Source organism: Schistocerca serialis, chromosome 4 (assembly GCF_023864345.2).
Source record: "Schistocerca serialis cubense isolate TAMUIC-IGC-003099 chromosome 4, iqSchSeri2.2, whole genome shotgun sequence".
NCBI classification, from domain to species: domain Eukaryota; kingdom Metazoa; phylum Arthropoda; class Insecta; order Orthoptera; family Acrididae; genus Schistocerca; species Schistocerca serialis.
In genome coordinates this window covers 245,093,460-245,107,322 of record NC_064641.1, presented here as the reverse complement: position 1 = coordinate 245,107,322, position 13,863 = coordinate 245,093,460, and positions in this window count along the sequence as shown.

The following is a 13,863-nucleotide window of genomic DNA, read 5'->3' as shown; positions in this document are numbered from 1 at the left end:
TTACACCGCGTGGAGTATTCGTGGTGTGGACCTTCTAGATCCCCAAATCTCGTGAGACCAACATGGACACGACTATAGAAAAAGAAAAAGAAACTGAGTGGCAAATTGAGACCTCAGATACCTAAACATCGGGGACTGAACCGATGGAAGGCATTTCTACTACTGAATTAGGGTCTAGACCTGAGCCAGAAGTGGGAACTGTAACCGAGAAGCTAGACCAGATTAAGATCAAAGGCTTGTCTGGCGCCCAAAGGAGGAAGCTACTCAGGGAACAGAGGGAAAAGGAAGGAAAAGAATGGCTTTCTAAACACAAATGGAGGGAAGTAATGAGACTAGAACCCGAGACCCCCAGGAAAAAACTGTCTCAGGTTGAAGGGGACACGCATACCCCCACAACGTCAAAGACAGGTAGCAAGCTGATAAGGGAGGAATCAAAGACTCCTTCCTCCTTGGATAAGCGAGCCCAGAAAAAAACAAGGCCAGAAATAGGGAAACAGATCTATAGTACTGCAGTCTCGGTTTTTAGGATGGCAGTTACCGAGGAAGGTTATCCACTGGTGGAAATCACCTCTCAGTAGGAGGAACTAGTACAGATGACCCTCTTTGAAAAGATTGGGGGGCGGGGGGACGCTGGCCCAGGTCCCAACTTCAGGAGTGTCTATCTAGATCGTAGTGCACTCATTTTTGTCTGTAAGGGGGTGCACACAGTATAATGGCTCAAGGACAAAGTGCCCATGATATCCCCATGGGAAGATGCGAAGCTGCTGGCCAAGATGGCAGTGGAGCTTCTTAAGACCGCGAAGATATCATTATGGGCACCCAAGATCCTTAAGGAAGTCTCTCCCAAGACTCTGTTCGGGAAAATAGGGTCCCAGAACCAAAAAGTCCCGACAGAAGACTGGAGAGTGATTAACCAGAAGGTTGCTGCGGAAGGACGAACCCTGGTGGTGGAGGTTGGTGAGAAGTCCCTGAAGGCGATGCGGGAGCAGGACCTCAAACTGTTTTTAGGTCACTGTCAGAGTTCTCAAAGACCTCAAAGATGGCAGTAAGACGGAGCCTGGAGGTGCTGCAGATTAATCTGCAGCACAGTAAAGGGGCCTCTGCTGCTCTGAGCCGCTGCCTGGAGAGACAGGAAGTGGACATGACCCTGATACAAGAACCCTATTTATACAAAGGGGGTGTATCAGACCTCGGAGGCACTGGAGGTAAGCTGATATATGCTAGGAATCTAAGAAAACTATCAAAATGTAGCAATGTGAGGAAGGTATCATGAGGGAAATTATTTTGGCGCCAGCATACCTTCCTCTTGAAGACAGTTCTCCCCCTCCCTTGGAGGTGAGGAGACTGGTAGAGACTTGCCATCGGCAAGGTACCAACTGCTGGTGGGGTGTGACGCCAATGCCCACAACCTAGTGTGGGGCAGCAAGGACACCAACAGTAGAGGTAAGTACCTTCTTGAATTCCTCTTAGCTAACAACTTAGAGGCCCTGAATAGGGGCAATGAACCTACATTCAGGAATAGCAGAAGGGAAGAAGTAATTGACATAAAATTTGGTTCCATGACGATGGGTAGCTATGTCATCAATGGCATGTGGTGTTGGAGCCATCCTCCTCGGACCACATGTACATTAAATTCAAGGTTGAAATGGGAATCAGACAGACCATGACTTATAGAAATCCCAGGAAAACAGACTGGGAGACATATAGTAAGGACCTTGACTTAGGCTTATTGGAAATTAAAACCACGATAAGGAAGCCAGTAGGATTTGAGGAAGTAGCAGAGGCTGTTACCTCTGCCATAGTGACCTCATATCAGGACAAATGCACAGCCACCAGGAAGTGCACAAAAAGGAGTGTTCCTTGGTGGAATAACAAATTGGAAACGCAAAAGAAACACGTACGGAGACTGTTTAGTATTGCGAGATGTAAAGGACAACGGGCTAAATATCGTGAGGCCCTTGACAGTTACAATCTTGCAATAAGACAAGCAAAGGAGACATCCTGGAAGGCATTCTGTGGCAGGCACAGCTGCACAAGCTGCACAAGATTCTCACTAGAGTACCAACTAATGCAGGAGGTACGCTGAGGAAGGAGGATGGGGAGTATACAAAGACAGCACATGAGACGCTGGAATTGCTCCTCAAAACTCACTTTCCTCAATATGCTCCGCCGGATAACACATCTACATCTACATCCATACTCCGCAAGCCACCTGACGGTGTGTGGCGGAGGGTACCTTGAGTACCTCTATCGGTTCTCCCTTCTATTCCAGTCTCGTATTGTTCGTCGGAAGAAGGATTGTCGGTATGCCTCTGTGTGGGCTCTAATCTCTCTGATTTTATCCTCGTGGTCTCTTCGCGATATATACGTAGGAGGGAGCAATATATTGCTTGAGTCCTCGGTGAAGGTATGTTCTCGAAATTTCAACAAAAGCCCGTACCGAGCTACTGAGCGTCTCTCCTGCAGAGTCTTCCACTGGAGTTTATCTATCATCTCCGTAACGCTTTCGCGTTTACAAAATGATCCTGTAACGAAGCGCGCTGCTCTCCGTTGGATCTTCTCTATCTCTTCTACCAACCCTATCTGGTACGGATCCCACACTGCTGAGCAGTATTCAAGCAGTGGGCGAACAAGCGTACTGTAACCTACTTCCTTTGTTTTCCTATTGCATTTCCTTAGGATTCTTCCAATGAATCTCAGTCTGGTATGCGCTTTACCGGCGATCAACTTTATATGATCATTCCATTTTAAATCACTCCTAATGCGTACTCCCAGATAATTTACGGAATTAACTGCTTCCAGTTGCTGACCTGCTATATTGTAGCTAAATGATAAGGGATCTTTCTTTCTATGTATTCGCAGCACATTACACTTGTCTACATTGAGATTCAATTGCCATTCCCTGTACCATGCGTCAATTCGCTGCAGATCCTCCTGCATTTCAGTACAATTTTTCATTCTTACAACCTCTCGATATACCACAGCATCATCCGCAAAAAGCCTCAGTGAACTTCCGACGTCATCCACAAAGTCATTTATGTATATTGTGAACAGCAACAGCCCTACGACACTCCCCTGCGGCACGCCTGAAATCACTCTTACTTCGGAAGACTTCTCTCCATTGAGGATGACACGCTGCGTTCTGTTATATATGAACTTTTCAATCCAATCACACAATTGATCTGATAGTCCATATGCTCTTACTTTGTTCATTAAACGACTGTGGGGAACTGTATCGAACGCCTTGCGGAAGTCAAGAAACACGGCATCTACCTGGGAACCCGTGTCTATGGCCCTCTGAGTCTCGTGGACGAATAGCGCGAGCTGGGTTTCACACGATCGTCTTTTTAGAAACCCATGCTGATTCATACAGAGTATATTTCTAGTCTCTAGAAAAGTCATTATACTCGAACATAATACGTGTTCCGAAATTCTACAACTGATCGACGTTAGAGATATAGGTCTATAGTTCTACACATCTGTTCGACGTACCTTCTTGAAAACGGGGATGACCTGTGCCCTTTTCCAATCCTTTGGAACGCTACTCTCTTCTAGATACCTACGGTACACCGCTGCAAGAAGGGGGGCAAGTTCCTTCGCGTACTCTGTGTAAAATCGAACTGGTATCCCATCAGGTCCAGCGGCCTTTCCTCTTTTAGCGATTTTAATTGTTTCTCTATCCATCTGTCGTCTATTTCGATATCTACCATTTTGTCATTTGTGCGACAATCTAGAGAAGGAACTACAGTGCAGTCTTCCTCTGTGAAACAGCTTTGGAAATAGACATTTAGCATTTCGGCCTTTAGTCTGGCATCCCCTGTTTCAGTACTATTTTGGTCACAGAGTGTCTGGACATTTTGTTTTGATCCACCTACCGCTTTGACATAAGACTAAAATTTCTTACGATTTTCTGACAAGTCAGTACATAGAACATTACTTTCGAATTCATTGAACGCCTCTCGCATAGCCCTCCTCACACGACATTTTGCTTCGCGTAATTTTTGTTTGTCTGCAATACTTTGGCTTTGTTTATGTTTGCTGTGAAGTTCCCTTTGCTTCCGCAGCAGTTTTCTAACTCTGTTGTTCTACCACGGTGGCTCTTTTCCTTCTCTTACTATCTTGCTTGGCTCATACTCATCTAACGCATATTGTACGATGGTTTTGAACTTTTTCCACTGATCCTGAACACTATCTGTACTCGAGACAAAACTTTTGTGTTGAGCCGTCAGGTACTCTGAAATCTGCTTTTTGTCACTTTTGCTAAACAGAAAAATCTTCCTACCTTATTTTAATATTTCTATTTACGGCTGAAATCATCGATGCAGTAACCGCTTTATGATCGCTGATTCCCTGTTCTGCGTTAACTGTTTCAATTAGTTAGGGCTGTTTGTCACCAGAAGATCTAATATGTTATCGCCACGAGTCGGTTCTCTATTTAACTGCTCAAGGTAGTTTTCAGATGAAGCACTTAAAAAAATTTCATTGGGTTCTTTGTCCCTGCCACCCGTTATGAACGTTTGAGTCTCCCAGTCTATATCTGGCAACTTAAAATCTCCACCCAGAACTATAACATGGTGGGGAAATCTACTCGAAATATTTTCTAAATTATCCTTCAGGTGATCAGCCACAACAGCTGCTGAGCCAGGGGGCCTATAGAGACATCCAATTACCATGTCTGAGCCTGCTTTAACCGTGACCTTCACCCGAATTATTTCAGTTTTCGGACCTCCGTCAATTTCCTTCGATACTATTGCACTTCTTATCGCTATAAACACTCCTCCCCCTTCACTGTCCAGCCTGTCTCTGCGATATACAGTCCGACCTGAGTTTAGACCCCAGAGAGACAACGGTTCTCAGGCACTCGAAGAGAGGACTGGGATTCGGCCAAAGAGTGCGTGAACTTCAATAAAATCTTGTGGGCGGTGAGAAAACTCCAACTATTCAAGCCACCTGGCCCAGATGGAATTTTTCCATCTCTTCTGCAACAGACAGGAGGAAAGCTTATAAGCGTCCTATGCAGGCTATTCAGGGTTAGCTTAGCAGTAGGAATCATTCACAACGTTTGGAGGGCACTGAAGGTTGTATTCATTCCAAAACCAGGGAGAATTGATCATACCAAGGCCAAGAATATGAGACCAATCAGTCTGTACTCCTTCATTCTCAAAACATTGGAAAAACTGGTTAATGTATATGTTGGGGAGAGGAGGCCAAGTAGGGTCCCTCTACACCTGAACCAACACGCATACCAACCAGGTAAATCATGTGAGACAGCTCTCCTCCAAATCGTTGGGAAGGTGGAAAAAGCACTTCACTTCCAAGAAATAGCCCTCTGCATCTTCCTGGATATCGAGGGGGCCTTTAGTAACACGACCTTAGATTCCATGGTAAGGGCAGCAGAGGTGCATGACCTGGTGACCACTATATGTAGGTGGACCAGAGCCATGCTTAGTGGAAGGAAGGTAGAGGCTACTATGATGAATGAAAAGATGGTAATTAAGACCACTAGAGGCTGCCCAGGAGTTTTGTCTCCTCTATTGCGGAATCTAGTGGTGAACCAACTCATTGAGGAATTAAATTCAAGACAATGCTTCTGCCAAGGATACGCAGATGACCTTTCATAGTAATACTTGGCAAATTTACTGACACAGTCAGGAATATGGCACAAGGAGGGTTGGACATTATGCAAAAATGGCGCATTAAACAGAATCTGAGAGTTAATCCTAAGAAGACTGTACTGGTGCCCTTTACGAAGAGACATATTCCGCACGCAAGTTGGAAACTAAAGTTCTTCGATGAAACTCTACTTGTGAAGGCGTCAGCGAAATATCTAGGGGTAACCTTGGATTTGAAGCTAACTTGGGTCCCTCATATTAAGAGTATCTGCTCCAAGGCAAAAAGCACTTTAGTGAGTACTAGGAGGGCTTGTGGTAAAAACTGGGGCCTAAGCCCCAGGCGTATGCACTGGGTATACACCACAGTGGTTAGACCTAGGATTTCCTAAGGGCCCGTAGTGTGGTGGAAGAAGGTAGAACAACGGGTTGCTGCAAAAGAGCTTGCTAAAGTGCAGGGATCGGCCTGCTTAGCCATAACGGGAGGAATTAGCAGCATACCAACCGCTAGAATGGAAGCCATGCTGGATATGCCTCCACTTCAGCTTTGAGTTAAGGTGGAGGTAGCAGCTGGGGCATACAGACTTAAAACTGGCCAAAACTGGGTCTCATTCGGATATCCAGAATCACACACTAACATAGTGAGTGAGGTCAATATAGGTATGGCTGGGGAAATGCCCGCCGACATTATATATAACCCTGTACAACTCCCAACTGCTTTGACAAGCCTTACAACATAATAATTGGAAGTAGGGAGCAGCGGGAGAAAACAGTTCGACGGCATATGGGGGACATTGTTTGGTTCACCGATGGGTCGAAAACAGATCAATCCTTACAACATAATAATTGGAAGTAGGGAGCAGTGGGAGAAAACAGTTCGACACCGTACAGGGGACATCATTTGGTTCACTGATGAGTCGGAAACAGATCAAGGCGTTGGGGCAGGGTTATACAGGGTTCAGCCAAGACTGGAGAGCAGCATCTCTCTATGGAAACTGGCCTCTGTATTCCAAGCCGAAATTACTGCAATCAGGGCATGTGTGGAATATGAGTAGGTGCTACAATGACCGTAGCATCTACATCTATTCAGACAGCCAGGCAGACCTGAAATCATTGCCAGCTCCTGCAACAAGATCTAAGATTGTTGGAGATTCACAGGGCTCTGGTGGAGCTAGGGGAAAGGAATAGCGTGTACCTAGTGTGGATCCCTGGCCACTCAGGAATCTGTGGCAATGAACAAGCCGATAAATTGGCTAGGATGGGGGCAACAACTTCATTTATTGGACCAGAAGCTGTCTTGACAATCACCAAGGCTATGATCAAATTAGAACTACGGAACTGGCTTAGGAAACAGCATGTAGGATATTGGACCAATGTCCATAAACAAAAACATGGTAAGGTAATGATGCCCAAGCCATGTTTTAAAAGAAGCTCTGTAATCCTGGGATTGAACAGGAAAGAAATCAATCTCATGACTGGACTGATGACCGGCCATGGGAACTTCAAAAAACACCTACACACAATGGATATAATGGAAGAGGACCCTAAATGTAGGATATGTGATGAGGGTGAAGAAACTGCATCACACCTATTCTTTGAATGCATGGCATCAGAGAGTAAAAGATATAGAATCTTCGGGACAACTAGACCTGAAGAAGTTTTGTCTAACAAAAACTGGTAGAGGGACTCCTTGCACTATTTAAGGGCACTGATTGGATTTACTGGATACACAGGGAGCGATACCGCACAATAAACCTAGTTTCGGTGAGGGCAGTGGCGAGTCAGACCTAAGCTGTTTTAGCTCTCCTGTTAAAATCAATCAATCAAGCCAAAAATTTACAAACATTTTCTTCATTAACTTTTCTTTCCAGAAAATATATTTACTTTACAATTACTAGAAAAATCTCATGACTTTACATAGAATAAGCTATTACACACAAATAATGCAAAATTACTGGAAAGGTTAAAAATATTTATACCAGTTTATGTGGCTCTCAGAAACACATCAGATACATAATCTATTTACTTACTTCTAGTAGGCACTTTCTTTATACTTTTACCACAAACATCTTCCAACAATATTTCTACATGTTCCAAAAATTGCTTTGAAATCACTTATTACACAGTGACATTACATTATTCGCTTCAGTATCCCTTTTTCCATCACTTTCATTCCACATTCATTCATGTTAGCTTTTCAGTCATCATTTACTTCCAATAATGTCCTGCTTTTACCCATTCCCTTATTTTCTGATGGCATCTGTTCTCTATGTACATTTTTTATTCATTATTTACTACGATAGAGAAGAAGGAAAGAAAATAGCAAAAAAGTTCCAAATGATGCAGAGTTAGGTTTACAATATGAAACGAAAAGGAAATAATATTGCCAACAACTCGTGATGCCTGGTGTTTGTCAAACACCTGACAAAGCTAAGAATGCGTGTCCCCTGAGGCCTGTCAATTACTACTGTCCCCGTCATCCTTATGTATGTACTTCTTCCAATCACTGACATTTCGCAATCCCTCTACCTCAGAAGGATCTACTTCCTTACTTTCACCATACTCGTTATACCCCACAGCATCCTCTTTCTTTCTGCAGTAACGTATAGGCATCTCACTTTGCTCATTGGATTCATATTGCCTTTTTTCCAATAAATGGAATAGTTACTGTTCTTCCCTGTACTACAATGCCCACTTCATTACGTCAAAAATCCACTTTTTCTTGGTATTTTTGTAAGAAATCGGCTCCCACCACCATTTCCACGCTTCATGCATTTATTATCAAAAAAATTTGGTCCAATTCTACCTTACTGATCCTGACCGGTAGCATAACTTCCTGTTTAACTACTTTCTTACTTTTCCCTGTGACTACAATAATATTTATACCACTCACTGCCATTATAATCACATCCTTACTAGCAGGGAGAGCATTCTCAAAACCCTGTGGCACTGCACATAAATCGAAACCACTATCGACTAAACAAGGAACATTCTCATTAAAAATAGTAACTTCTATTATAGGCTGTCCGGCAGTTTTATCTCTGAATTCAGAATCAGGTTCATCTAACAAATCTTGCACTACATCACGTCTGTTGAATGCTACACCTTCTGTGGAAATTATGCACGTATGCACTAGGTCTTCTTCCTTTTTAACTGTGGCAGCTTTTAATAGTCTGTTCACTACTGACAAATCAAAATACTTCTCCAAATACTCACCTTCTTTAATAATAATATCAGATTCTGCAACCCTTCCTATCATGTTGTCAGAATTATCAAAATAGCCCCCTGCTTCCTCCCCTTCTGTTCCGTCTTTGTCATTATCAGAAACTACTACTTCTAATCTATGTAAAACTTTTCTACATGCTTGTAGAATTGCATCTTCTTCTTCTTCTCCTCTGACAAAACCTGTCGAGTATTTTTGTATCAAATGTTAGGCATACCTGGCATAGGACCTGGCATTACTTTTTGTTCCATGTTGACATGTATATCACTTTTTGTCAACAATGATCTAGCAGTTTCATTAATGCAGCCTTAATGATATGCATGTATTTACAACTTCTGTTGGAACTTACTTATCTTTAGGCAAAAACGCTTTGCTTATGAGCATTGGTAGCTTTGAAGATTTGATCATAATTTTCAAGAGCTCAAGTTGTGTAACGCTTTTCAGGGTTTTATTTTAAACAATACTTTCCATAATCCTATCATTCCTGGGCGTTTTACATCTGCAAGAGAATCACCAATTATCCACACTTTTTCTGTTGGTTCAAGTCTGATGCCATTATATTTTCTCCATTGGTTCAAAAAAAAAAAAGATGCTGCTGATTGTGGCTGTGTCTTCTTCATCTCCATCGTATATGTCGTACTCTTCGTCATCACAGTCATCATCATCATAACCATCACCATCATCATCTTCTTGTTCTTCTCCAATACCTCTGCCTTCTGCTTTCATAAATACATTGTTTTTAACATCTTCATGCTTCCTCTTTCTCAATAGCTGCCCCAATCTCTGTAGCAGTTGAGAAACGAGTTTGAATACATTTTCCAGTAAAGAGTTCGGAGCTTCAGCTTGTCTTTTTTGCTGCAATGCCTGCAGACATTCCTTCAAAATTTCAACACCAGATTCTTAAGACTGCTCTTTCGTCCAGTCGATCTGAGACAAATATTGACAGCTACAATGCTCAATCACAGCTCAGAGGATTATAAGCAAACGCCTCAACTTGCGCAACTCACAGCGTTAGACAGTGGCCGTTTACCGGGTGCTAAATAATATTCTAATTCCAGATCGATGTCAGCTTCTGCTATTTTCAAATGGTGGTGGTGTAAAAAGTGTGGGAGACGACATAGTATGTGCAATAAATTCGTATACTTCCACTTTGTGTAGCAGTCGAAGTTTTAACTGTGAATTTTTTTTAATAATAGAATTAGTGTTTTTTATATATTGATTTTTCCCTTTCATACTCTCAGTAATATGTAATAACGATGAGGCAGGTGTGTAGAGAGAGAGAGAGAGAGAGAGAAAGAGAGAGAGAGATCACATGTGCAGTGAGTACAGTATTTGCCATACGAAATACAAAGATATGTGTGCGTTTGTGTGTGCATGCGATGCGAGAGAGAGGTCACAGTTGCGTAAGCAGCACAGTATTTTGATTTAAAAAATACGGATAAAGCACATATTTGCAATGACTACAGTATTTGATCTATGAAATAAAGAGATATATCTGTATGTGTGCCATTTTACGTATGTGACACATATCTTTTACCTTGGAGTATTTTTCAAAATTACACCAGAAACTTTTATGTAAATAATGTTTAATTTTGACATTGCCAATACTTTAATTTTATGTCAGAGATATTTACTTGTACTTATATAATGTTAGTTGACACCATTTTAATGCGAGAAACAATGCTATCTTACACTTTCAAGTGGAGATCATTTAATTTTTTACTTCATTTAAAAATCATTTAAACTCTATGCTCCGATTGGTTGCAAACAGTAAGTGGATTATAAAGCACAATTGGTCTATTTACATCATATTGGATTCTTTTTCATTTTAATACTGAACTATGAATGGGTGAGAATAAGGAGAAGGGTTGAGAGGGAGGGGGAGGGGAGAGGGTTTCTCGTTTCCTGTTGTTGATTGATTGATTTTATTGATAGTGAGATGAGGAGTTCAACGTCATTGATGTGCTGCATGACGTTCGTGATCATGTGATGCTCACAGGATGATCTTCAACGTCATTTGAAATGTCATAGTGATCTGGACAGTGTTCTGACGTGAGTCGGTAACGGTTATATTCCGAGGAACCAAATGTTACGTCGTAGCTGCTGATGATAAATGAGTGGAAGGCAGCCAAAGGATCTGTCGCCGTAGGAATCTGGACAGGCAAGCAAAAGATTAGTTGACACAAGTGCACTTCAAATAAATATAATTTACTCAGCTTAAGCAAATGATTTGCTACACTGTTGACAACTTGTGACAGACGCAGCTAACTACAATCAGAGTCCCGACACGGGCGTGCATCTAATGAGGAGAACACGGCACGTACCTTCATCCGATTTTCCAGGAATTTCGCTCAGAGGAAGAAGAGCCAAAATAAGCGAACACGTGTCTCGGCTTATTCGTAGATACTCAACCGCTTCTGAAAAAACGACGGTCAACGTTTTCGAGGTGTTTTCCATGCACATTATGTGTCTTTTACCGTGCTTTATCTTCAGACGAAGTGGTCAGTGTCGCGGCTTGTTAATTTTGCGCAGTCTGCATTGCGTAGAGGCGCGGCTCGGACGCGCGTGGAAGAGAAATTGCTTACAACGCAGATACTCGCGCATGTTGCTGTCTGAACAGATCGCCAAGGCACATAATTTCAGAAGACTACGGTCCAATGTAGGTTTGACAACGACGTATCAGACCCAAGGCCTTTGAAATAGCTCGTTTTTTGAGGTAGGAAGTTCTTTTACCTGCTAAGGACATAGTTAGGATACACCTATCCATTGTAAGCAGCACAAAGTACGTCAAGATGACCGATGAAGCTGCATTTCATCGCTGTTGCTCAAAGGCGATTTAAACTTCGACACTCTGATGGCCATATCAACGATGTCACAGTGTCTACTTCTGGCTTCGAGAGTGAGAGTCATTCGGATCTTTGAACTGCCGTTTGAGGTACCAGAATCCATGGTTGTTGAATCGCTGAGACCATATGGGACGGTACTCAGTCATATGTCTGAATGCTGGCGAGTTTTAGCACCCATTTTGTGATAATCGGTGTCTGACAGGTGCGGACCTTCCTTAACAAATACTATTATATTTACATATTGTGATTTACGATGGCCAACCGCGGACATGTTCTGGCTACGGTGGAGAAGAACATACCCGCTCAGAGCGCGTACAACGCCGCATCGTGCTACTGCCACATGGAGCAGCGTCACAGCAAGAACTTCCAAAGCAACTGTCGTTGTCGTACTCGTCGGTGGCCCTCCGGGAGGTGTTGTGATGAAGGAACCTTCCACAGTCTCGCAAGTAACACGCAGCGTGAAAGTGGAGGTCGAGAATGAGGCGACAGCAATGCACCAACGTGCTTGCTCCACTGTTTTTGTCCTTGATGTGAATCCTGCAAATTAGCCATCATAAGTGGGTGTGCCGACCCTAGTACCTCGTCAGCTTGATCTGTCCAGTCACATTTGTCATCTCAACCACAAACGCCCTCTGCTGCATTTCCAGGCAACTGCCAGGATGCAGTCACTGAGTCCTCCATTGGCATCACCAGGTCCATCAGCATCAGTGAAGAGGGACCATCTCAAAGGCAGGGCATCGGGTTACCATCTGAAGGAATCCTGTCAACAACTGTGTTGGACAAAGAGAGATTCAGCGCAGTTTGTTCGTGTGGATTGCCTACATCACTGCCAAGCATACATTCAGGGGCAAACCTATTGCTCTTTTGATTGACAGGACCTTAACCTATTCTTCTGCTAAGAGGATTATGACCCCCTGGGGATAACACATACTCTTGACAGGTCCTTAACCTATTGTTCCCCCCTCTCCCTCCTCCTTCAAATCCCTCAGGAAACTTCCAACCTTCCACCCTCCCTTTCTCCTCTCAGACCTGAGCTATTCGAAATACCCCTCTCACATCTTCTATTTGATTGACTACTCACTTAAATTGTTCAATTAATTAACTCCTCCCCCTCTGCTAATCCCCCCATACTCCCTTCCAGTCCCCCCTCACCTACCTGGAAATTGATGGCTCTGTGCTGAAGAGGAAGGATCTCGCAACAGGAAATTCAATAACATAGCAGAAGTTGTATTATTCGGTTTGCAAAGGTTGGCTCTCTCTTGTTCATCGGTTTGCAAAGATTGGCTCTCTCTTGTTCATCATTCTCTGATGTTTGGGAGGATGCACATTTTGTAAAATACATTGAAAAGAATTAATTAAATCGATTTTTCTCATCCCATTTGCATAAGGAAATATGTAATTACACTGTTAAAAATCTTTTTATTGCGAAGCATGCACCTTCTGCTGTCCCTTCTCCACGGGCTTGCACCCAGTGCTGACCACCATACATGCAGCCCGCTCAGGGTCCTGCAAAGTGACACATCTGTCAGTGGCCGTGCCATGCTCTTGTCCAAGAGTGCCTGGTTGGTCCCCGAGTCTGACAGACCGGATGTCACACTAATCCCTGAACAAAAGAACCTGAGAAACTCCTGTCAAAACATGTGCCCCTGCAGAACACCAACGCCTGCAAGAACTCCTTCCAAGGCAAATGCCTGACTGAGAATGGAATCCGCCATGGACTCTAAGCTGCCATCTGTGCTGGATCTCATGACAAGAAATTCAATTATATAGCATAGGATATATACTGTTTATATATAAAATTCAATTACCATCGGCTGGAACTCACTTTCATTTAATGGAAAAAGCTCACAACCAGCTTCTACATGACCTAATTACGTAATTCCACTGCTGCAGATTAGAAGTGTCATAGTGTTTGTAATGCATTCTATCTCTATGCCATGTCAGAGACTCTGCGATATATCCACTGGGTTATAGATGAGGGAGGATGATGGTTGATTGAGAATAATCACGTACGATAGATGGTGTGCTATACGACACATTGAGGGCATAAGAAATGCACAAAAGACACTGGTTTTTCAGATCTATAGTGCTATGCTTTTCGGTAGAAATTCTGAATGCAATTTGGATTCAAGTCTTTCCATCCAGCCATATACCTGCGTTGGATCCTATGGAGATGTCTTTTTAT